The 23,288-nt window shown below is 38.0% G+C and overlaps 1 long non-coding RNA gene across 1 annotated transcript; it reads left to right on the forward strand.

The window, feature by feature from the left end:
- The first annotated feature begins 5,395 nt into the window (after positions 1-5,395).
- LOC125696308 (uncharacterized) lies at positions 5,396-14,095 on the forward strand. The gene is made up of 4 exons (XR_007378271.1): positions 5,396-5,962; positions 11,905-11,981; positions 12,075-12,239; positions 12,439-14,095. It is a non-coding gene; the product is annotated as an uncharacterized LOC125696308 (long non-coding RNA).
- Positions 14,096-23,288: the final 9,193 nt, after the last annotated feature.

The following is a 23,288-nucleotide window of genomic DNA, read 5'->3' on the forward strand; positions in this document are numbered from 1 at the left end:
TTGGATTTGGTAGGAAAGTCCAACTAAGACTGGCAACATGCTTCTCAGTCTTCAAATTGGCATGGAGTCTGGCATTAGTCTGGCATTAGGCATCTGGTTAGGCCCTGGAACGGGCTGCCCAGGGAGGTTGTGGATGCCCCGTCCTTGGACGTGTTTAAGGCCAGGTTGGACGGGGTCCTGGGCAACCTGATCTGAATATGTATGTTGGTGGCCCTGCTAGGCAGGGGGGTTGGAACTACATGATCCTTGGGGTCCCTTCCAACCCGGGTGATTCTGTGATTCTGTGATTCTGTGATTATCATATAGCAATGGAAAGGTTGTCTTCTCTGTCCTGATTCTGGAAGTTTGAGCCATCAGCTTAGTTAGTCAGTGTTGTGATGCACAGGTGAGAGTTGATGGTTTGTCTGGGTTCCAGGAAATCTAGAAATATTACTCTTTTCCTATATCCAAAAGACAGTGTTCATCCCTTTACCCATTGAAGGCTTGTGTCTTGAATGTTTTCTTTGTTGGAGAACTCACATGTCACCACTTCATGGACTGCTTTTGAATCCAACTCATACTGGTGACATCACATCTCATCACCAGTAATTATTTGATCCAGGAAACTATCATCTTCAGCCTTGTATTAATTCAATAATTTCTGACATACATGCTGACATGTTTTTTTCAGTTCCTGTGTGTGATCATTCGTGGGACCTGTGTAGTGTAAACTTTGTGATATTCCAATGTTGCTACCATAATTTCCAACACATTGAAGCTGATATTCAGCTGTATAAACAGTTTCCTGTTTGGAATCCACAGATTTGCACAGATGAGCCAATCAAGAAGCTCTCCTTTTTTGGTTGTGACTGCTGTGCATGGCCATCTAGAATATGGCCTACATTAGAGGAACCATCCCACCAACATCCCATTACATTTTGTTCCTGTGCAACAGATGGCAGTAGAGGGGCGGTCTGACAGAATAGCACCTGATATGGAAGTGCAGATGAAACGAAGGTGTGCCATTTTATTCATTCATAAAGAAAAAGTGACATCCACTGACATTCATCGATACTTGCTGAGTGTTTATGGGGACCAAACAGTGGATGTGAGCACAATAAGCTGGTGGGTAGCATGTTTCAGCAGTAGTGGCAGTGACACAAAAGAAAAGCCAGTAGGACATCACTGGGATGGTTCAATCGCTACCGCCACACCACCAACATCCACTTCTGATGTCATAGGGCAACACAATAAAATAGGAGGCATTACTTTGGAGCACTACTTCTAACTAACAAACAAATTGCTGTTGAGGGAAGAAATAATGATTTCTTGTTTGTTATGGATTTTTCTCTTATTCCTATTACCTCTCTCCACTGCAAACCAGTCTTTAAAAAAAAAAAAAAAAAAAAAAAAAAAAAGTCAGAAAGATTAGCATAGTGGAAAGATGAGACAAGAATGGATGGCAAAAGGGACAACAGGAAAGAAATCCTCACCCATCCTTAAGGAACTGGGCTCAGAGGGGAAAACTCCATAAGGGATGGATCTCCAAATAGAGATGCTTCCCTAGTGGCAGTCAGCCCTTAAATGGGGTCTAGGAGAGGTGCAGCCAGGCTCCCACCCCTTCTGGTCACACAGCTGAATTATCTTCACCTGTGCTCCCAGGGCTGACTTGGTTCTTTCCGCAGGTGATCCATCAGTGGTTCAGGCTGTAACTCAACAGTTCTCATACAGTATGTAATAACCCTGTCTTACATTAAAGGGGGTAGGCGTAAGGGGAGTTTTTCTTAGTTCTTTCTTGCTTTCTGTCTTAGACTTGTACACCTCTATGATGTACTTGTATCTCCAACAAGGAGTTAATTTGTTCATATAAATTATGTGTAAAGTGCTATAGAAAGTCATGTTTGGAGAATCTAGGGACCTGTGGGATTCAGCAGCCTATGTTGTTTGTACAGTGACCGTGTATAAAACTAACTGCTGTCCTCAACTCTCACAATGGCTCTATGTAGAGATCAGGATAATGTAGTTTTTTCAGCTTATGTTATTTAATACAACAGTTCGGTTCATATACGTCAAAATTCAAGTCAGTATGTGGGGGGCAATAGGTATTATAAAATATATACTAGATAACATGAACCAGCTAATGCAATTGTAGAAGCTTATTATATGTGTGTATGCAGTCCCAATCGACTGAAATACTGTCAAGAAATAAAAAATAGTTCCTTATTTTTATTATACTCGTTCATTCTATTTATCTCTGTTAATATTCAGTATATTCCTGTCAAATGGGGTGAGAATAACATGCTAATAATGATCTCCAGTTCCTTACAGATTTTAAATTGATTGATATCTGTCAAGAAATCATGTGCATCATCACATCCCGCTTGTAATCTGTGACATATCTCTACCTATTTTGTCAGCATTCAAATACTGTACTGACAGGTGCTGTTTAGGTCCTGAATATTGAAATACTAAAGCTTTCTATAAATATCACCAACATTAACATCAAAGTTTTAACTCTAGGTGGCAGTTTATTCCATCTTTTTTTTTTTTAAGTAGGCTTAGCAGCAGCATATTGATTAGCAAGCTTTTCTAAATGCAACATTATAAATATTGAAAGAAAAAGCAAGTCAGACTATGATAACAGCTATTCTGATTTTTATGTATACTTTCCTAGAACCAGATCATTGAGTGTCTGAGTTTTAGAGGGTATGACTCACAAATTTTAGCTTCCAACTGATTGCGATTATCACTGAATCTGAGATAATTGGGAATGGCCTGATCCTGATCCTAAAAACTTTCTGAAGCTTCTTTTACCAAATGTGGCATCAAACCAGTTGGTAGCTACTTAATAATTTGTCTCCAATATTCTTATTGTTGCCATATCAAGTACTTGATGTTGGTTGCTGCTCCTGAGCAGCTCACAGCTTTTTTTGCAGCCTTATGCTGAGACTTTTGCTGTTGCAATGCAACCCTTTTGCCTTCTGCAAGACATTTGCACCAGCACTGTGCATTCACAGCAAGCTAACTTTTTCTATTTGCACTTGCTGAACTGTGTAAAACTACTTCTTTAAGGATATGACCTCCCCAGCATCTTTCAAAATCAATAAGACACCAGAATTAAATAGTGGTGAAAGAAGAACCAACAAGCAGTGGTGTAGCAACGCTTTGTTTGTCCCGTGTGCAGTTAAACCAGTGTAGTTCTCCAGGAACAGATCAGATCTCTGATCAGATCCATTTTATTGCAGCTTGACACCCATACTATGTGGAAAAGTAGATAACTGTTAGAGTATGTAGGAGTGATTCAAAAAGAAAGCACTCTGAAAAGTTATTGGCAAATTCCTCAGTCACTAGAATTGAAAAAGATAATAGGTTTTCAGCACAATTTTGGATGTTTCAATTTTGCTCTTTGCCTTTTTGACTGTGAGGGGCAATTGTGAGCATTCGTCATTTAACAGGCAGAGTCTTCAGGGTATTCCCGGTAAGAAATGCTAATACTCCGATGTAGTAGATGAAAGCTATACTCAGTTTTTTTCTGGAGCCTGAGTTTACTGCAGATATTACTGATTGAAGTTAGATTTTTAAGGAGTTTAGGCTGCACAGTTGAATTAAATCATTGAAGGCCTCTACAAAGCTAAGAATATTCTATACTGAGCTCCACAGCCTTTAACATAGCTTGGTATGCTTAAATTCAGTCTCAGAGGCTTGCCACCAATCTGGTTTTGTAGAAGCACTGGTGGGCTGATGATTTTAGAGAGGACATTTTCATGTTAAGAGGAGAATCATGACACCATAATGTTGAGGTTGGAAGGGAAGAGCTCTGGGAGATTCTAGTCCCAGCTGCTCTGCTTTGAGCAGGAGGTAGGAGTCAGACTGGGTTATTCAAATCTCTGCCAAGAGGTTCATTTTGTAGGACGATGACTGTTGCATTACAGAAAGCCAAGGGAGAGGAAGGCACATCCTTCACATTGGCAGGAAGTTATTTTTGAAACTGACAAAATACCTTGTAATTGCTAGAGTCAGTGGGCACTATTGGGCGTTACTTACAAGGAAAAAATGCTACCCTTATTAACAGGCATATACCTCGACAGAATTCTGATGTCTCGCGTGATGCACCTTGACACTCGAGGCATAAACATTTGACAGGCAGCAAGAACCAGGACCACTGTTTGAACCATATTTTTTTTCAGTTGGAAAATCTAAAATGTAAAGCTGAGAATTTCACTACAGACCTCCTTTGTAAAATGATGCACGCTGGAAAAGTTCAATAGGAGAAATACAGACAGGTAAGAAGGTACACAGGAAAGGCATAATCTGTCAGAAACAAATCTCCAGCAGTTACTGTGGATGGACTAGGCTATGATCTGTCTGCTAAGCAAGATGAATAAGACATGAACTGACATAAAACGTAAGCAAAGTGGACACAAAGTGTTTTGTGGCACAACTAAGATCATCTCAGATGGTCTGATATTCTCTTCTAGACAGGAAATGGAGAAAGAAAGAAAAAGTCAGTGAGTGCTTTAGACCTTCTTTGCTACTGAGGGAGGGAACTGAATACAGCATGGTGTGTTGTCAAACACTAAGTATTTGTAAGAGGAAAATATATATATCAGCTTGGACAATTCTTTTGTGTGTGATTATCAACCATTACTTTCACAGAAATTACATATACACAGGCAAAATCTCGTTACGGTTCACCAAAGGGAACAATCTAAATACCTGAGGGAAAAAGAAGAAATAAATAGTACAGAGCTTAGAAAGACAAGAAACTGAGCTAAAAGAAAACATTCAATGTTAGGTTGAGGAGCATACTTAAAAAGGAGAGACTAGAGAAGGAGTTAAATATACAAAAAAGGAAACTGTATGTGCTTTTTTATGTTGCCTTTTGTTGATTCGGTAACAAGAAAACCTATCCTGCTGTTATCAATGACAGTGAAAAAAGTTCAGTGGCACCAGCTGTGTCCGGATCAGGCTCACTAACTGCAGCACCTGTAAGTGAGGTGGTAACAGATGTGTGTGCTCCAGCTAATCCATGTGCAGGGGTACCATATGCTAGCTGTTTGGTTTAGAGTTAATTGGAAAATGTCCCCAGGTTAGACTTAAATGTCATTGTCGTGTTAACTATTCTCCTTGTGCGATGTTTCCCACCTGCTGGAGTGTTTTTACTTGTTGATGCTAAAGATCTCAGTTGATGTTTCCTGTGAGCCTAGATGAGTGTGGATAATTTTAGGTGTTTGATTACTAGGACTCTGTATCATATCTGAATACTCAGACTATTATACGAAGATAAGCAGAGCTCTGTTGCATGACTGGCAAAACACCAGCATCACTTCACTTGTAGACAGACTAGCAAAAAGTTTTTTAATCTGATGGTATCTAATTTAAAGAAAAAGTATTTACATAAAATGTGGAATGTCAACATTTTCAGGCAGACTTCTCTGAATATCAAGATATACATGATAGTTCCTAAGTTGGAAAGGACTTCTGTATTCTGTGTTTATAGAAATGAAGCATTTCAACTGACATTGTAGTGCCACAAAAAAATTGAGAGACACTTGCCTCACACTTCCCACAAATTATAGGCTACTTGTGGGACTTGTTCAGACTTGGTTCACTTTGAATGATGTTTAATATTACTAAAAACAGCAAAATATTTGAAAGTTAAATGCTGCTTTCAGAAGTGATAAAATATTTAAGAGTTAGCTGAGAGCCCAAAAAACTGTGTCACAGTCCCCATTGCAATTGCATCTACTTCTCTTATACAACATGGTTTTTGCTCGTACATAATGGAAATACTAAGTCATGTCTTGAACCAGTGATTGAGCACCTGGTGGGAAGGCAGGACCAACCCAGAGCCCAGCAATGCACCTGAGTGACTGGAAGGGGCGAAGCCAGGATCCATCCCTTCCCAGACCTCATTTAAGGGTTGGTAGGTGGAGGCAGGGGTATCTCTTTGGAGATCCTTTTGCACCTGAGGCTTCTAAGGGTAAGTACTTTTCTCACTTTATCTAAGAAACTCTGTGGATAGCCATTACAAACCTTATATCTCAGGCATGTAATCTAAGTGCTTTAAATAAGGACATTCTCTAATGACTTTGTACAGTAATGTATGCTTTCATTTTAATGAATTCTCCTTTTGAAAAGGCCTAGTAGAGCTGTACTTAAACCTAAATGAACTAGTGGAGCACTCACACCAGAAAGAACCTAAAATCTTACCTAATCTTTGGTGTTTCTGTAACTATCAGCTATATATCTGCCTTTGCTAAATTCTGTACAATTGGGATTTGATGCCTGCATTCTGGTAGATCTGTGGAATACGCTTTATTCTCCCAAAAATTTCCTATGGAATTCAGTCCATTACAGAATATTCTTATTAGCTAATCACTCTGGAAGTTCTTTCCCCTACAGCAGGTGGGTACATGTCTTACTATCCAGAGTGAAACTGTAGACCACGATGTGGTAAGCTTTACTGATACAAAAGTAACTGAGATCCATGTGATACATTGCCCTCCAGGAGATAACATTGTGCAGACACACCTGAAGAGTGAGCAAACTGTGTCAGTACTTAAGTTCTTTAGAATGCAAGTAAATGAAATGTTTCTCAAAGAAGACAGTTAAAGGAAAAGACATCCTCCACAAGATGAGGTCCTTCCAAAAACTCATCGTAACAAGCTCTGCTTTCCTGCCTTTTTCTTCACTTGATACAATTCAAATCAAGGCAGGCTGTACAGTCTGCTTTTGCCATTAATGCTTTATGTGCTATCCATTTTTTTCTCTTCCAAATCCTATTATTTTCATTATAACCAACTAAACTGTCTGACATTAAGAATGTTAAGCTCAATCACAGAGGCTCTTGCATTGGTGTCATTACAAAATGGGAGGCATCTCAGGGTTGGTAAGTTCAGTTTCAGTGCTTTTTGAAGACCTTCATATGGTATGTAACACTTCTGAGTTCACTGACCTCTATGGTTTTGTTCTTTTATTTCTGTCTTGAAAATTCCTAAATCCTGAACTCACAGGCTTCTGGCTCAGGAGGGATTCATTACTAAGACTTCTTCCATCTCTTATCCTCAATTCAATTATCTCCCTTAGATGAATGCCCTCTCACACAGGTATATGCATTGTCATCTCATCTTTTTCCTCCAGAAGATATGCTCTAAGAAAGACTATGGGCCAATTCACACCACTGAGTGCAAGTTCGAAGTGCTGTCTCTTCAGTTTTGGCAGGCATGTGACTACATAATAATGTCCTTTAAACTTTCTGCTCATGTCAGAAAGCATGGATGCAAAGTGGTTTATCATAGGCTAGATTTCTGTGCACTATGAAGACAATAGGGGACCCAAAATTATGTTAGTTTGATGCAGTCTCACTTTAAAGCACCCCAGTTGCAGTTTATAACCATTCTAAGCATTAATATTAATGACAACATTTTTGTTTTTCTATCACTATTGTGATTCATCAAAGCAGTGCAAAACTCTACTGGTTCAACAACTTAAGATGCAGTACATTCGCTAACATGAAAATCAGAGTGAATTTTGTTTTCAGAGTAGGCACGAATCTCCATAGAAAAGTTATTATTTTTTTAATAACTACCTCATTACTTTAAATACTCTGTTTTTCCTCTATCGTGCATTTCCCCCCACATGTCGTTATGTTAACACAGGATGTCCTTAACTTCACACTGCTATATAAGCACATGTTAGGAGTATGCCATTGATACTCAGAAATAGGCGGTATGTAAAGTTAGCTCAGGTCTCTTATCTTCTTATTCTGTACTTACCTTTTCCTGTACTGCAGGATTCCTCCCAAGGTACACATCCTCAAATAGATTTCCGGATGTACTAATAAAAAACTTCATTTTTTGAGCAGATTCATTCTCCATGGTTCTGATGGAAATTTAGAAAAACAAATAATTAAAACAGTATTTCTTCTGGAACACGTACTGAAGTTGATAACCTGACGCAATTTTATCTGCTGAAACTTCAGTATGGAAAGACTATTGTTCAAGACCAGGTTGGATGGGGCCCTGGGCAACCTGGTCTAGTATGAGTTCTAAAGGTCAGTGGCCCTTCCTGCAGCAGGGGGGATGGAGATGAGTGATCTTTGGGGTCCTTTCCAACCCATGTCCTGCTGTGATTCTGTGACTATGCAATGAAACAGTTATCTTCCACTCAGTTCACTGCTGTTAGTGTAGGATATCCATTGCATGGACTCCTCTGCTCTATATTATGGAGATAAGGAACTGTAGTAGAACTAATCTGCCTATTAGATAAAAATATTTTATGTCAAAACCTCATGATAGTTTTGTGGATTTTTTTTTTTTTTTTTGTGTGTGTGTGAGTGTTTTTTAAGCTACTATTTCTAATGAGTTAGTTATATTTAATAATTGTTGCAAACTTTGTATTTTCTTTAGCTGCTTAAGCTATTAGGATCTTGGAACAATTTTGAAGAGACGAGAGTTTCTAATATGTTAAAATCCAAGGAAATTATGAAGAAGTTTAATTCCAAAATATTTTCTGGAACATAACTTGTTCTAAACGTTAGAGACATCAGCTCTTCTAATAATGATGGACTTGGGCATTTCCAAACTCTTGTTACGAATACAGAAAATAAAGAGAGAAGTAATGGGATTTATCAGGGAAACATCTGCTTTAAGTTAAAAAAAAAAAAAAAACAAAAAAAAACAAAAAAAAAACTTGATTGAATGTATAGTTGCTATTCTTACACAAAAACAGATTCCCAGAAGAGAAAATTGAACTGTGAATTTGGTTAAAGAATATGTCACAAGTAGCATTAATTGAGGAAAAAAAAACTGCTGTAAAGCAAGTATTAGTTATTGAAATATTTTTATTCTGTTTCAAAAGCAATTCTTTTTTTCTTCTGGGAACTTCTTGATAATCATCAGCATTCGAACATTTTTGTGCTCAGTAGTAGCTGGTAATTTTTAGGCCTTTCTGACAATTTCAGCCTTAAAACACAGTTGCAAAGATTTACAGGGAAATTATTCTGTTGAAATAAGCAAACATTATAGCAGAGCACCTGGTAGTATTATGAAGAGGAATAGATGCATCCTGGGGAAATAATATAATCAATCTATCAGAGCAGAGTAGGAATGTTGTGCCAGTTCTCGTTCAGCCTCTGCTGTTAATTGATTTCAATGTGATATTTGGCTTTTCATAGCAGTGTGAATCTGCTAACTCATTCCTTTCATAGTGTATATCTCTTAGCTCTTCTCCCAAAGTAGTGTTACCTAAACTTTGTGTATTTTTGTACTTCTCTCACCCAAGCACCATATTTTCACTTTCACTATTGTATTCCCCTCCCTGCCCCCCCCCCCCCCCCCCCCCCTTTTTTTTTCTAGACTTGCTTAGTAATTTGTCAACATCTGTGAATTCTGACCTTCACCTTCAGACTCCTTCTAAGTCTGTCTTTTCCTCAGGTATAATAGCTTTCAGTATAACTCTATTCAAACATCAAAGCTGCACAGAACACTGACTAGAACAAAAGACAGGAACCTTTACATTTATGTCTCTTTTGCCAGGGAAAAATACATCTTTAGGTGTATTGCCCAGTTTGCACCAGTTTATGGCAGTTCCACCTGGGCCAAGTTTTCCCTGTTTCCATATAAAATTATACAGAGCAATGTGTAGTTATACTGAGCAGTAACTTTGTTACTTCAAGATTAAGGAATCTGGTTTCCTTTCCCATTAAAGCAGTGATGCCTGTTATAAAGGAAAACAGATTGGTTTTATAGCAGTTGTTTATAAAATATTCAGTTATAGATAATTTTGTGGGGATTTTTGTTCTGGATTTTTGTGTGGTTTTAAAAGTACGGTTCTGGATCTAAAGTTTACTCTTCCACTTTATATCATAATTATTCTGAGCAGTGAGGTTAAATTAAGTTCTAGAGTTTATCAGCCTTTTCCATTATTATTTTTTAAACGTAGATATCATGTACACTTTTTCCAGTCTCCCAGGAAGTATGCTATTTTTCATGCATTTCTAAATATACATGTTTAATTCTGCAGTTATGTTGATCAGGTCTTTATGTATTTGATGATGAAGTTCATCAGATTGAGCTAATCTGAATTTTTTTGCATTAAAGTATCAGTTCTCTTCATTCTTTGAAATAGAAATGTACTGCTCTGCTGGTGGTATTAATGTCTAGGCCTCTATCAGTTAGTTGTTTTACTAAAAACATTTAATTAAAAAAGGCTTTAAGCACTTTCAACTTCTCACCATAATAATACTGTGGTGCTTGCTCATCGTCTTATTGCTGCTTATAAAATTAGTTCTTGTAACCTTTGCTTTCTCTTTTTATTTGTCTATATTTTATGTTCCTAGTTTCTGCCCTGTGTATCCATGCACTTTAATATTAGATAATTACAAAGAAACCTGATTTCCACTTTCTCCCTTTGTTACACAGTATACCTCTGAGATTTTTTAATTTATCAAAGAATTCATGATTTTGACTACTACATTTTCTTCCTTTATCGTATTTCCTCTGCTTTGGGGTAACGTGTATGTGTGCTTATATTGGGGTTTAATATAATTTATCTGAGGAACAATTTGTTTTAATTTTTTTCTTTTTTCCTTAGATGCTTACCTATATTTAATCTTCAGTCTGATCTTTCTTTCTTTCTTTCTTTCTTTACATTTCCTCAGGTCACTATGATTTTATCAGCCACATCTCTGTGTATATGGGGAGATATGCATTGTTGTTAGTTTCCATTCTTCACTTCTAGGGAATAAGAACTCTTCAATTTCATCTTTTCCATCCAATTTAACAAGGACACAAGCCTTAGTATTCTTATTAGTCCTAATGACATTTGGAAGAATTTTCCTTCAACTGTCTTCTCCATTTCCTGTATTAAAAAAACCATTGAAACGTACTCCCATAACTTGCTAGGAATTCTATGTTTTGCAGTATCCCTCCCCCAGTGCAGCTTGTAAATATGACACTACCCTAAATTAACCTCTCAAATGCATAGTCCTTTTTCCTGAAAATATGAATAACATCTTACCTGTATTACAGCTATGGTTATAATTCTGAGAAGATGCTTGCGTACTAGAGTCCTCCATAAACATTATACAAAAATGTCTGAAAATTTTCTGTCCATTGGTTCAGGTTTGCTTCATTCCAGCATGCAATTTGACTTACTCCTCTGCAAAAGGCAGTGTTACACTTGTGTAGAAAAAGCATCTCCAAGCAAACTGATTTCTTAGATAAAAAGCTTTCGCCACAAGAACTGAAATGCTAGCTTATTTTTCACTGCATCACTTATTTATGTGCATGAAACACAATCTGTACATAGATCCAATGGCTTGTGGAAAATGAGCATGGAATTACTGGACACTGGTGCTACACAAGTGTAGTGTTTGTTTCAGAACATGCTTTACTTTAGGTAAACTTGCATACCCTGAGCTATCTTGTTCACAGAGCTGAACATAACAGAACAGGTCTTATGAGAAAACAACAATGAATGGCATCATTTAGGCAAATGGTTAATTTTGTCTTTGTTTTACTAAGTCACAATTCATTGTCCTTCTTGATGGTGCAAAACTAATTGGCTCTTATTGGAGTTACATTACTTCCAAAGGCAGATAAAATTAATGCAAAGTAAACATCACCATGATCAGAGACTGATTAAAGGGGAAACAGACTTGCGTAAAGTTGATGCAGAAACCCACTCTCAGAATTATCACTCTCAGAATTATAAATTGGAAAGTTCCACAGATTATCAGATGCTGCTCTGGTTCATTATTTTGCATTCTTTGTTTTAACATCCGGTCATCCTTAATGTATCTTTCTGCAGTGATTAATATTACTGATGAAGATGAACTGTGGAAGAGCTGTGCTGTGTTGCATGACTAATTAGTCATCAGATTACATGTTTGCAGCATTTTAAAAATGTTTCTCTTCACAGAAATAATTCAAAGCATGTGAAGCTCCACATCGTGTGAGAAACACTATTGTATCTGACCCTGGAACTTCCAAAGGCAGGTGCTTTTCTCTTCCAAATAATTTAAAAATTGAACCACGATGTCTCCACCACCTTATTTTCTTACATTAAATCTCTTTAACGTTTGCAGGAAGCTCCAGTGAGAGTCTGGGAATTATGTTATTTCTTTCCTCAGAGAGTTCACACTTTAACAGATCTGTGTACCAGATTCCTTCTAAGAAATCTCAAATGTCTTTGGCAAGAGGAAATCACTGTGGAGTCTGACTGGATCAAGGAGAACAGGGCATGCTCACTGTGAGGTCAGGGTTGTCATTTGCCCTTAAAATTTTGAAATGAAAATGCTAGTAGCTTTAATCCTTTATCTTTGGAAGAGTAAAGAAATGCTAAATAAGCCTGTAATATTTAATCAAAAGGTGCAGTTTTATGTGAAGCAGGTGAATATCTAGAGAAAGATGAAGAGGGATTTCTATTTACAGGGGATTTTTTTTTTTCTTTTAGGGATTCCACAGTCTCTCTGTTCAAGATGTTTGACTTCTAGTGAATATAATTCTTAACTAAACTGGATCAAGGCCTCCTATGTGGGAATTATTAAAACCTGCAAAGAATAGGGAAGTTCAGAAATCATTGGATGCTGAACTCTATGAAGATGTAGAAGACTCACATAAAAGAAAGAAATGCATTGTTCTCCATGTGTACTTGTGTCTGAACAAGAATTACAGGGCTTAAAATGTAAGGAAGATGCCTCTGTGAAATGTGTGTCTACCTGAAGGACAGGGAGGAGGACCTCCTCTTCACAAATGTGCCTGGACAGTCTATCTCTTTCTGATCTAAGTACAGTGTGTTTGTGCTTTTGCAGAGGATACACTGATGATGACAGGCTTAATTAGTTGTATCTATAATTAATATGCTCTATAATGTTTGATATGTGGAATATTAAATACCTGAAAGAGTTTTAAGATTTTACCTGACTGAATCCAAAACATTATGAAAATGGGAACTGGGATTTTTCTATATATTTTCTGTATATTTCTGTATTTCCTATAGAAACATACTGAAGTCAAAAGTACAGCTAGAAGATGATATTCTTGTATCTATGGTCATTTAATTTACATGCTTTGTTGTTTTTTTTTTTTTTTTTTAAATTCATCCTTCAAAGCACAGTTTGAGTTTCAGTTTTTCAATTTAAAACAGCGTGCGATTATTCACATTGTTTTACCATCATCTCTTTCTCGCTTTGTGTAACCCGGTGGGTGGATCGTGTTACAACTGGAAAACTAATTGTGTTCTGTCTTCATGAAGAGAAGGAATTAGTATGTAAATGGAGTGGTGGCAGTATAGAAGAAGCTAAGCTGTAGAGGTTATGCTTCGTAAACTGGGAACGCACAGAATTTGCTGAAAGTTTCCAGAAGCTCACCATGCAGTCACTATGCAGTCAGACGGTGCTTTTGAGGTGTTTCTGATAGGTGTATGGCGATGGCCTCTTGTAGGCTGCAGTCACACATCTTACTGCACAGGCCCTCCTGCAAGGCATCAGAGTAAAGCTTCCACTAGACAAGTCCATGCTAGGTGGAGGGTTTAGTAAGTTGTCGATTAGGTGGGAGGTTGTGTAACCATATTTAGAGGTTTCTGAGAGCAACACTAATGCAAGACTTCTCCCAGCAATGACAAGATACAGATGATTTAACTTAAGAACATTGAGGTTTTTGAAACTCTGTTTTCAAGATCGTGTCTTTGACTTCCTAAAATCCGGCACCTATTTTATGGAAAAGAATCTGTATTCTACTTCATTTTGTTGACAAATGGTATGAAAATGTTCACTTCCAAATTTATTAATTTTCATGTAAAGACCTGAACATGTGATAAAGACAAATTGTACTTCTGTGTCCATAACACTGTTTCAATGACATGTACACTTCCACCTCAGAGACCAAGTCCAAGAAGAATTAAACACAAATCTGTTGCCATGCATTTGTACAACTGACTTAGTCATTTTTGTATATAGGAATGAATAACTGCAGCTGTGTTCCCTACAGTAGAATTGGTGAACAGAAGGTAAAACTTCTGAAAATATCAGCTAGGTCATCCTATAATGAGGGACTGAATCTGGGGCAAACATACTTGAGGAATGTAGGGAGTTCAGATAGGCTTTTTCACGTTTAAATGTAATTTCTTCTTTGTTAATCTATTACTGGCTCATTCTAATGTACGTGTTTGAATCTGAAAATCTTATCAATGTCTCTTTTATATATGCTAATTCTTTTACTTTTCTGCCACATCTTTGTGAGTGTTAGAGAGCAAGTCTTTCTATTTCCCTTTCCATCAAGGCCAGCTTTTCTCTTGCATGAAGAAGCTTTCTTGCAGGGCCATTTAGCTGAGGCTGCTGACAACTGTCAGAACGCTTTCCTATGGACCTCCTAGCAGACAGCTGTGTCAAGGCCTGGGTGCTGCTCTGACGGCCATTAGCCTGCTGCCACCATTTTGCTTAATGTTAGCATCTTTGTACCATAGCAACATACAGGAATGCTAAGCACATCTAACAGCACAGTGGTGTTTTGCTACAAAAACAATTGGAGAATTCCTGACTCTTATATTTGAATGATCTTTATGAGCAAAGGCTGTTTCACAAAGCAGGTTTCCCACATCAGGTACATAAATATGTCCTAGCGTCAAACCAATTTCCAAATAAGCAAAATGACCTCTTTCTGCCTTAGAGTACGTGACTATATCACCTGTTCTTCCATCACACAAGGAGAAACAAGTTCTGCAAGGTTGCAGTGATGGAGGCAGGTCAGCTGGTTATTTTTAGCTCCAGCTAGCACATTTAGCAAACTTTCTTTACCTGCAGCTGATTAGCATTCAGAGCCACACTACTCCATCCATTTAAACATAAAAACAGCTATTTTACTCTTATTCTTAAAACCAAATGCTTGCTGTTCAGTGTGAGGAAAAAGGTACACTCCAAAGAAATGCCATAAAGCGTTTCTGATCCAGAAAGCTAAATTCAAATAGTGATTACTGAAGTCTCTTACAGTGGAATAAAAAGAACATAAACATCAGTATTGGAACACAGTTACCTTGTCAGTGTGAAGGCTGTAGCCATTAAATCTTCCCTGGAGTAAGGAATGGAATTTTCCGTGTATTTTTTTGTAAGGCTTCTTTTGATGGAAGTTCCCATTAGCAGTTCAAAAGCTTTTATTTAGGAGCTGTTAGGATATTATTTTAGGACAGGCAGAGTATCTTTTAACAGTGCCCCTTGACCCGGCTCCAGAGTTTTACACACCGAAGACTTTCTCCTTCTCTGTACTCAGCTCACCAGACACAGGTATCCCAGGAAAAATGCCAAAGTACCTGGAAGGGCTGGAAGTATGATTTAGAGTATTAACAGCATGCTCCAGCAGAGCCACCTGAGAGTTGGTCTCAGAAAGAACCTCACAAGAAGTCCTCCTGCAGACTGTCATCTCCCAGATTTCTTTCCCATTACAGGGGAACTCAAAGTCATTTTAAAACTGTTGTTTACCAGTAAAGAGCAGAAATATTCTTTCCTTCTCTTCTACAGAAGCCTGTTTAGAATACAGAAAATATTTTTTATCACTTCTCCTTGTATATACTTATGGACAGTACTTATGATCATAAAATCTGAATTATTGAATCCTAAGATGAAAAGGGCTCTGTTGGTCCCTTTCTAGTTGCAGTAGGTGCTGAGCATTTATCAGGGACTCTTTGCATCCTCTTAAGGTCTCAGTGTGCCATTTTCTATTCCCATCTTTTCTAAAGATTCCCTGAACTCTTCTGCCTCCTTCTGTTCGCTGCCCTGTAGAGAGCTCCCAACCCTCATTCCCAGAATTTCAACATTTCTGTATATGTTCTAAGCTCCTTGTTCTCACTCCCATCCAAAGCTCTTTCACTCCTCCTCTTAGGCTAGTGTTTCACTTTACCAGGTTCGTTTTTTAGGTCATTCAGGATGATTAAAAACTGCGTAGCACAGCTCAATAGCCAGATAATGAACCCACTGTTCTTCTGGAAGGTGTTACTAGTTGGCAAATAACTGAAGCATTCTTCTGCCTCCAGTTACACACACCTGAAGCTGCTGGATATCTGAGCACATTGTCAGCATGTTCATTGGTCCTGTATTGCCGAAGTTTTCTCTTCCAGTTTCCACTGAGCACTTCAGCCACCTAAGGGCGGAATTCAGTTATGCTTCATTGTCTGCGACACAGGAACAAGAATGTAGAAAAAAAATTAATAAGGAATATACAAGCACTGCTCAGGAAATAATGCTTCATGTTTTATAATATTGCACTATGATATTAGAGGCAGATGTTGGTGGTATGACAATAGAGATTAAACCTTCCCACCAATACTCCTCTGCATGTTGTTGTTATGTGATAGATGGCAGCAGAGGGGCAGTCTGACAGAATGGCATCTGACATGGGAGTGCATATGAAGCAAAGGTGTGTCACTGAATCCCTCCAGGCAGAAAAAATGGCACCCATTGACATTCATTGATGTTTGCTGAATTTTTATGGAGACCAAACTGCGGATATGTGCTCACTGAGGCAGTACATAGAGGTGTGCTGTGGAGGCAATGACAGTGAGTCACCTCTGCTGGTGCAGATTTTTATGAGAGCAGCATGCAGGCCCTTATTCAAAGCTGTTGAAAATGCACGATTAAAGGTAGTGACTATGGTGAAAAATGATGTTTTATAGCTAAGAATTTGCACAGTTACATTTATGTTATAGTTCTCTTTGTGTCTGTTGTAGTTTCTTTGGAAATAATTAGGAGGCATACATTTTGGAGCAAAGTACTTATAAACTGAGACAAGTGTGAAAACAAGAACAAAGCAGCAATTCTTTGTATTTTGGTTTCCTAGCACACTCCAATTCAAGCACCAGGGAGGAGGAAGGTTCCGTGCGTTTGCTGACCCCTCCAGCCAACAGAGACAGCTTGCCCTGAGCATCCGTACAGCCCCATCTCAGCACAGCACAGTCAAGCCTTGGGTATGCATTTCTAAGCACTGGCACACATGGCAAGGGAAGGCCAGGCATGCAAGTTTAGATCTAGGGTCTGGGGATATCCCTTTGTATGCTTTCTTGCTATAGTGTCACTGTGACACCAACTGCATGTGGAAAAAGTGCCAATTCTGGCATAAAAGCTCTCCAAAGCACAGCTTGCTGCTTACTACTTGTGAGCATTCCTGTGAATCAGATTTGATTGCTGGATTGTTTGTGGTAAATAAACACAGAAGTACCGTGTATGCTGCCAGAGAGATGAAAACAATGCTTCTGATGTAGTAGTGGTGACTTTTAATACTTAGTGTTTCAAGAAAGCAATTAAGGTGAACTCTTTGGCCTGATGAGGTTTAGGATGCTCCTGAGCCACCCAGGGAATGAGAAGTTCTGCTTTAGTTGCAATCTGAACTGCGGAGCTGTTGAAGTCCAGAGGCATCTCATTTCCCTCATCCAAAGCTTCCCTTGCTCTTAGAGCAACAGCTCTTGTCTCCATGTTGCACCAATGTTTGCATGTGTGTTAGAAGGCCTATAGGCAGAGGACGAAGTCGACGTAACACTGAGAGTAACAAAATCGGCAAATACTGGGATATTTGCTCCTCATTTTCACCTTGGTTCCTGTTGTGATATTCAGAAGCATGTCTTTCAAAACCAGCTTGATGTTCAAGACTTTTCAATGGTGTCAATATCTCTGTAGATGTGCTCACAGAATTTCTGTTCGGTTGCTGTTGGTTTCCACCTGCTAATCATTATTCTTTTAATTTGAAAAGTTTCAACTTCTGTCACTGGAAAATTAGTGACAAGTAAAAAGGAGTAATGAAAAAAAAAAAAAAAAGATCCTTAAATCTGACTTGCAACCTCTAATGAGAAAAGAAAAACAAATCTGTCATCTCATTCAGAAAGAAAAAAATGCTGTGTTTTTTTTTTTAAGCGAAATAAATGCTTTCCCTAAACATGATCGCAGTTGACAAAATGCTGGATGTTTAGGTAGCAATTATAGCTCTTTCAGAGTCTGTCAAATCTTGTCACAACACATGTTATAAACGAGGACAGATTTAGACATCCTTTATGACAGTTACGTGTAGGATGTGGATGGTTGGCAGTTAAATTTCAAATGCAAGGAAATTTTCCTTCCAATAGATCTTTGCTTGTTTATTAAGAGGGAGTTACCGTGCGCTGAATCTTGTATCTGCCATGTGCAGCTTTTCATCCTTACAGCTTTTGACATTTCACTTTAACTTTCCCCATGACAGCCATCTGAACATTGTTTTAGGTAAAAAGTAACCTTCAGTGCTCTAGAGATGCATGAAATTTTTAAAGCTCTTCACGTTTTCGTATTGAGATTGCAGATGGAAATGTGTCATATTATACATGGATGGATAGATAGTAAGAAAGCAAATAACGTAGATGGTAACAATAATGATTGAAGGGAGCAGCTTCATAATGTTCACAGAAAAAGGGATAATGCAGTAGCCCACATTCATCATGATTCACAAAAAATGTTGACGAAATATTAAGAATAATAATGTGTATCACAAAGTACAATTCATGCGATGACAGTCTGTACAGATGTCATTAAAGCTAAGCCTGACATGGATTTTAAAGTGCTCCTGATGTTAACAGCATAAATTGCATGAGGAGAAGAGATAGAAATGAAGTCATGCTGCCATGGAGAAGAGTCCTGACACGGTCAGACAGAACTTTTTTGGAGAGTGTGCTGCAGCAGCCTAAATGTCACATTTCTGAGTGCAGCATAAGCATTTCTGACTGCACCAGCCTCACTCTGCCAACCAGTACAGACACTGACAAGCTTTGCATTCACCCTTTCTGCAGAGCTCAATAGAGGTGGGAAAGGGCTTGGCAGCATCTCCCAGATGGGCAATGTACAGCATGTGCTACTCTGTATGCAGCTAGTGGAGAGAGGGAAGCTATATCTGCTGTAGCTCTCTCCCCAAATTCTAATAAGTCTTTCAAGCTCCTGGAAGAAACTGGTAAGAAGAAAAAAATCCGTTTGCCCATTTTGTAGTCCTCCCACACTTGAATACAGCAGGCTATAGACTAATTTTTATGAATGGTGGTGTATGAAAATCCAGAGAGTTATGTAATGCCAGCATTTCAACGAGAATGTAGAGAAGAGATCTATGATATCAGGACCTTGTGGCTCCTCTATTTAGCTATAGTAGCAGTTTAGCGCAGCAGAGTTATTCATGTGCATGCTGCTAGGCAGATACTTGAGCTTGCTGGACTGGGACCAAAGTGCTCGCTGTGTTGGAGAACTGAGCCCGTAAACTGGAACACTGTGGGCAGCTCTACCTTTTGCAGAACTGAAGTTTTTGTACTTTCTATTTTAGTAAGAGTGACAGTGTTATGTAACTAGCAGATACATGAACTTGTGATCATAAAATACTCAGAAATATTTGTGAAAGTCAGTCTTGAGTAAAACAGCCTAAGCCCTTGAATTCTGAATGGAGTAGCTCTCCTCTTTCTGTCTGGCTTCAGACCATTCACTTAGCGTTAATGACATGCATCCAAATAAAACTTGCTATTTCACAAATGTGAAAATAAATGTACTGTTTCTATCAGCATTCATTGCCTCATTTGGGAAACCAGCAGACTCACTTGGTTCATTTATACTCTATCCAAATAGTGTTTCAAGACAGGGACCAGCATCTTGCATCTCAGAGCTTTTCATAAACAGCTCTATATCTTCCCTTCCAATTGCTTGTACAAAAAAAAAAAACACAAAAAACCAAGGACAAAAGATTATAAGATACGCAGCCTTAATTTACTTGCAAGTTGATAAAATGCAACATAGCCACAATCTGTTATTTGCTCACTTCCTAACGGATAAATTCTTATGTCTGTTCTTGATTTCAGAAATTGACTTAATTGTGTGTGAATAAATTCTACCCAGTCTCTAACAGTCTCTCTCCTCAATCTCTTGACCACTGAAGACGTTCTGGTAATAAAACATTACAAAAAGTTTGCCTATTTGAGAAGTATTTTGGAGTATTTTGAACTTCAAGGGAGAGTCATATAAAAAAATTGGTGACTTTAGAAGACAGCCTTCAAATAATCAGTCTGTGATGGGAACGCATCATCTAGTTTTACAGCTTTATATAGTAACTCTGGTTGTGAGAAGAACACAGAAATTTAAAAGTACCCACAATTTCAGTCCTCTTTAGTATCATAAAACGAATCTTTAGGACTGTCACTTCTAATTGAAGGAAAAAAGATACTCTCCATAAGGAAAAAATAACATATTTTTGGGAAATGTTCACAGTGGAACTAATGACTGAATTTGAGAAAAATTGAAGTGCAATGACAAAACATTCATCTTTAAATAGAGGAACTCTAAGGTTTCTCAACGGCTCTCCTTCAGGTCAGATAGACCTTTTTTTTAACTTGCACAGTAATAGGTATACCTATACTCTACCTGCTTAAAATCTTGACCTCCAAATTCTCACTCCAAAAAAGAGCTCCAGGTCATAGATAATAACACTGCCTTTGAGGCTGTAATGATATTCTGTCACTATTTCTGCTGTTAGTGTCAAGATGGGGACAAAGTCCTCTTAGATTATAAAGGAATTTTTGCAAAGAGAAGCAGAAGTTTAACCCCTCTGCTTCATTCCCTGATGTCAGTTCTTAGTTAAGTGAAGGCATGGATATATGGAAGCCCTCTTATATTGCCAGGACACTGCCAGGATTTACTGCCCTTCTTCCCAGGACTCAATTCCCACCTCACTTGATCTGAAAATTGCCGTCCCGTGGGAACCTGCTTTGGCAGGGGGGTTGGACTCGATGATCTCTGGAGGTCCCTTCCAACCCCTACAATTCTGTGATTCTGTGATTCTGTGATTCTGTCCCTTGGGTAAAGGAATCTGAATGGTGAAACATCATCAGAATGAGGGATCACATCTCCAGCAATCACATCTACTTCCAGCAAAATCCACATGGGTTGCATTGCGAAACTAAGAGCAAAAGATGTCTGATCTAAACTTGTTGTATTTCAATGAAATCAAGAGGAAAAATGTGTTGATGTAGATTTGTATACTTAATTCTATGCACCAACATTCTGATGGATTTGTTGTAATCAAGAGCAGTATCCAACACTGACGAAATAGCTGTGCAATTCTTCACCATCTAGCTGCCCACCACTGAGATCTGAGGGATACTTTTATTTCAGCTGCTCAGTCTCCCATTAAAAGCTATCTGTAATTGGTGGTAAATGGAATCTTCTGCATCACTGCCCACAGAGTGGGCCCAAAAATAATTAGGGTGGTTGTAGATACTCATGCTTGTTATGCAATCAGATCTTGAAGAGTAGCTTGCTAGTTTTCTTCAGGCTCTGGATGAAAGTATAACAGCCATTCCTTATCTTCGCAGTGTTCTGGGATAGAGTTACATCTTAAACTTATCAAGATGCTAGGTCACCTTGGTGCAAGAAAGAGCGATAGAGAAAACACAGGAGAATGTATTTGGGAAGTTTGATTTTAGACAGAACAACAGGGAAAAACAAACAGACACAAAACAACCACAAAAAAGCACAGCTTAATTGGAACTTATGGTTGTCAAAGTGATCACTGTTTTTTCAGCCAGCAGTCGTAAGCAGACCTGGTATATTCTGCTTAGTTTTTACGGGGGTTATTATTGATGATTTTCTTTCCAATCAAGAAATCCCCACTTAATATATAACCTCTCAGGTGAGTATAAGATTTTCTGAAGTTTATTTGGAATGACTGCTTAAGTTGCACAGTTGTATTCCTTGTCGACAAAACACACTTTTTTTTTTTTTTTTTTTTTTCATTTAAACAACCTTACACAAATAGTTGTGTGGGTAAATTGAGTTCTTTAACAGACAAATCTAATGTTACTTTTTAATCTTATTTCCAAAAAGACCTGATTATTCTCTAGTAACTACAGTAAATGAAGAGAAGATTTAGAGCTAAGATGATAGTTCCTCTGCCTTACATGCAAAGGACAGAAATATTGAAAGAACAGATTCTCTTTATTTTCTGCTTCTATAATTCTACTATTGTAATTCAGTGGAGAAGGAGGAGTTTGAGAGGTTATGTACAGGTGAACTTTATTATATTCTTAAATTCCTTTTTTCCAGGAAACATTGCAGTGATTTGAGATAAAATTTCTCATTTAATACAGACAAGCACCCCAGCTCTCAACTGTAACCTGGAATGTGCATGTGCTTAATATATAAATATAATACATACACATCTATACACAATAAACTTATGTTATGTGTATATGATATGTAACAGATCTTCAGGCATACGACAAATACTACAGATCTTGTAAGATCTACATTGCACAATTCATAAATATTCCTTTTAATATAATCATTAGCAAAAAAGGAATAACAAAACCTCCAAACCTGTGACTATTTCAGCCCTACAGAATAGGTGGTATTCAGTGAGTAAGTACATTTTTCTCTTCAGGGTACAGTACAGAGCATGAATTCTTCAAAATCAGGCATTCATGTAGTAGAGCAAAGATGTGTGACCCCTATGAAAGTATTCATCTATGCAAAATAACGGTGCAAAAAAAATGGTAGGTTGATAACAGCTAAATGTGGGCCTCTTGTCAGCAGCATTTCCTGAATTCCTTTAGCTGAGAAATAGTAACCGTGTAAAACAACAAAAAATAAAAGAATGATATAGAATAGAGGACACAGAAAATTAAAAGACACCCCTTTTCATTGAAATAATTTTGTCCACTCTCAGGTTTGTCAGGAGATCACATTCAAGTGTTAAAATTGAAAAACACTGAAATTCTAGAAAATGCCTCCATTTGATAGTCTTTATGTACATAACATGCTGCCATAATGGCAGGTGTATTTTTAATTGGATATTAATTTCAACAATCCAGATTTCACATTAGAGTAGATATGTCTCTCCTTTACAGTCTCCTTTACTTCTGTATGTGAGAAGATCTATTTCTTGACTACTAGACTGATAATAATTCCCCTACAAGACTTCAAACAATAAGAAACCTCATAGGGAATGAATGAAAAACAGCAGACACCTTGGGTAGGCTTCATCTCGTCTCATTTTAGGCACCTGCAACTGGATGAACAGTATTTCTCTTTATTGCCTTAAGAGGGAACCTAGGGTAATGCAGCCTGCTAAGTTGTGGAAAATCAGTTCCACTCCTTGTGTGAAAGAAAGCAGGCTGCTGATACAGATTGCTGTTTGTAGGATGTGTCTGTTGGAGGATGCTGATACAGCATGGTAGAGCAAGAAACATTTTTTGATGTTTGTTGGGGAAAGAGAGCCTTGATGCTCTAGGCACTGAGACTCTGTGCCTCCTGTTGGGTTTCGCATAAA

Source organism: Lagopus muta, chromosome 7, assembly GCF_023343835.1.
Source record: "Lagopus muta isolate bLagMut1 chromosome 7, bLagMut1 primary, whole genome shotgun sequence".
Lineage (NCBI taxonomy): Eukaryota > Metazoa > Chordata > Aves > Galliformes > Phasianidae > Lagopus > Lagopus muta.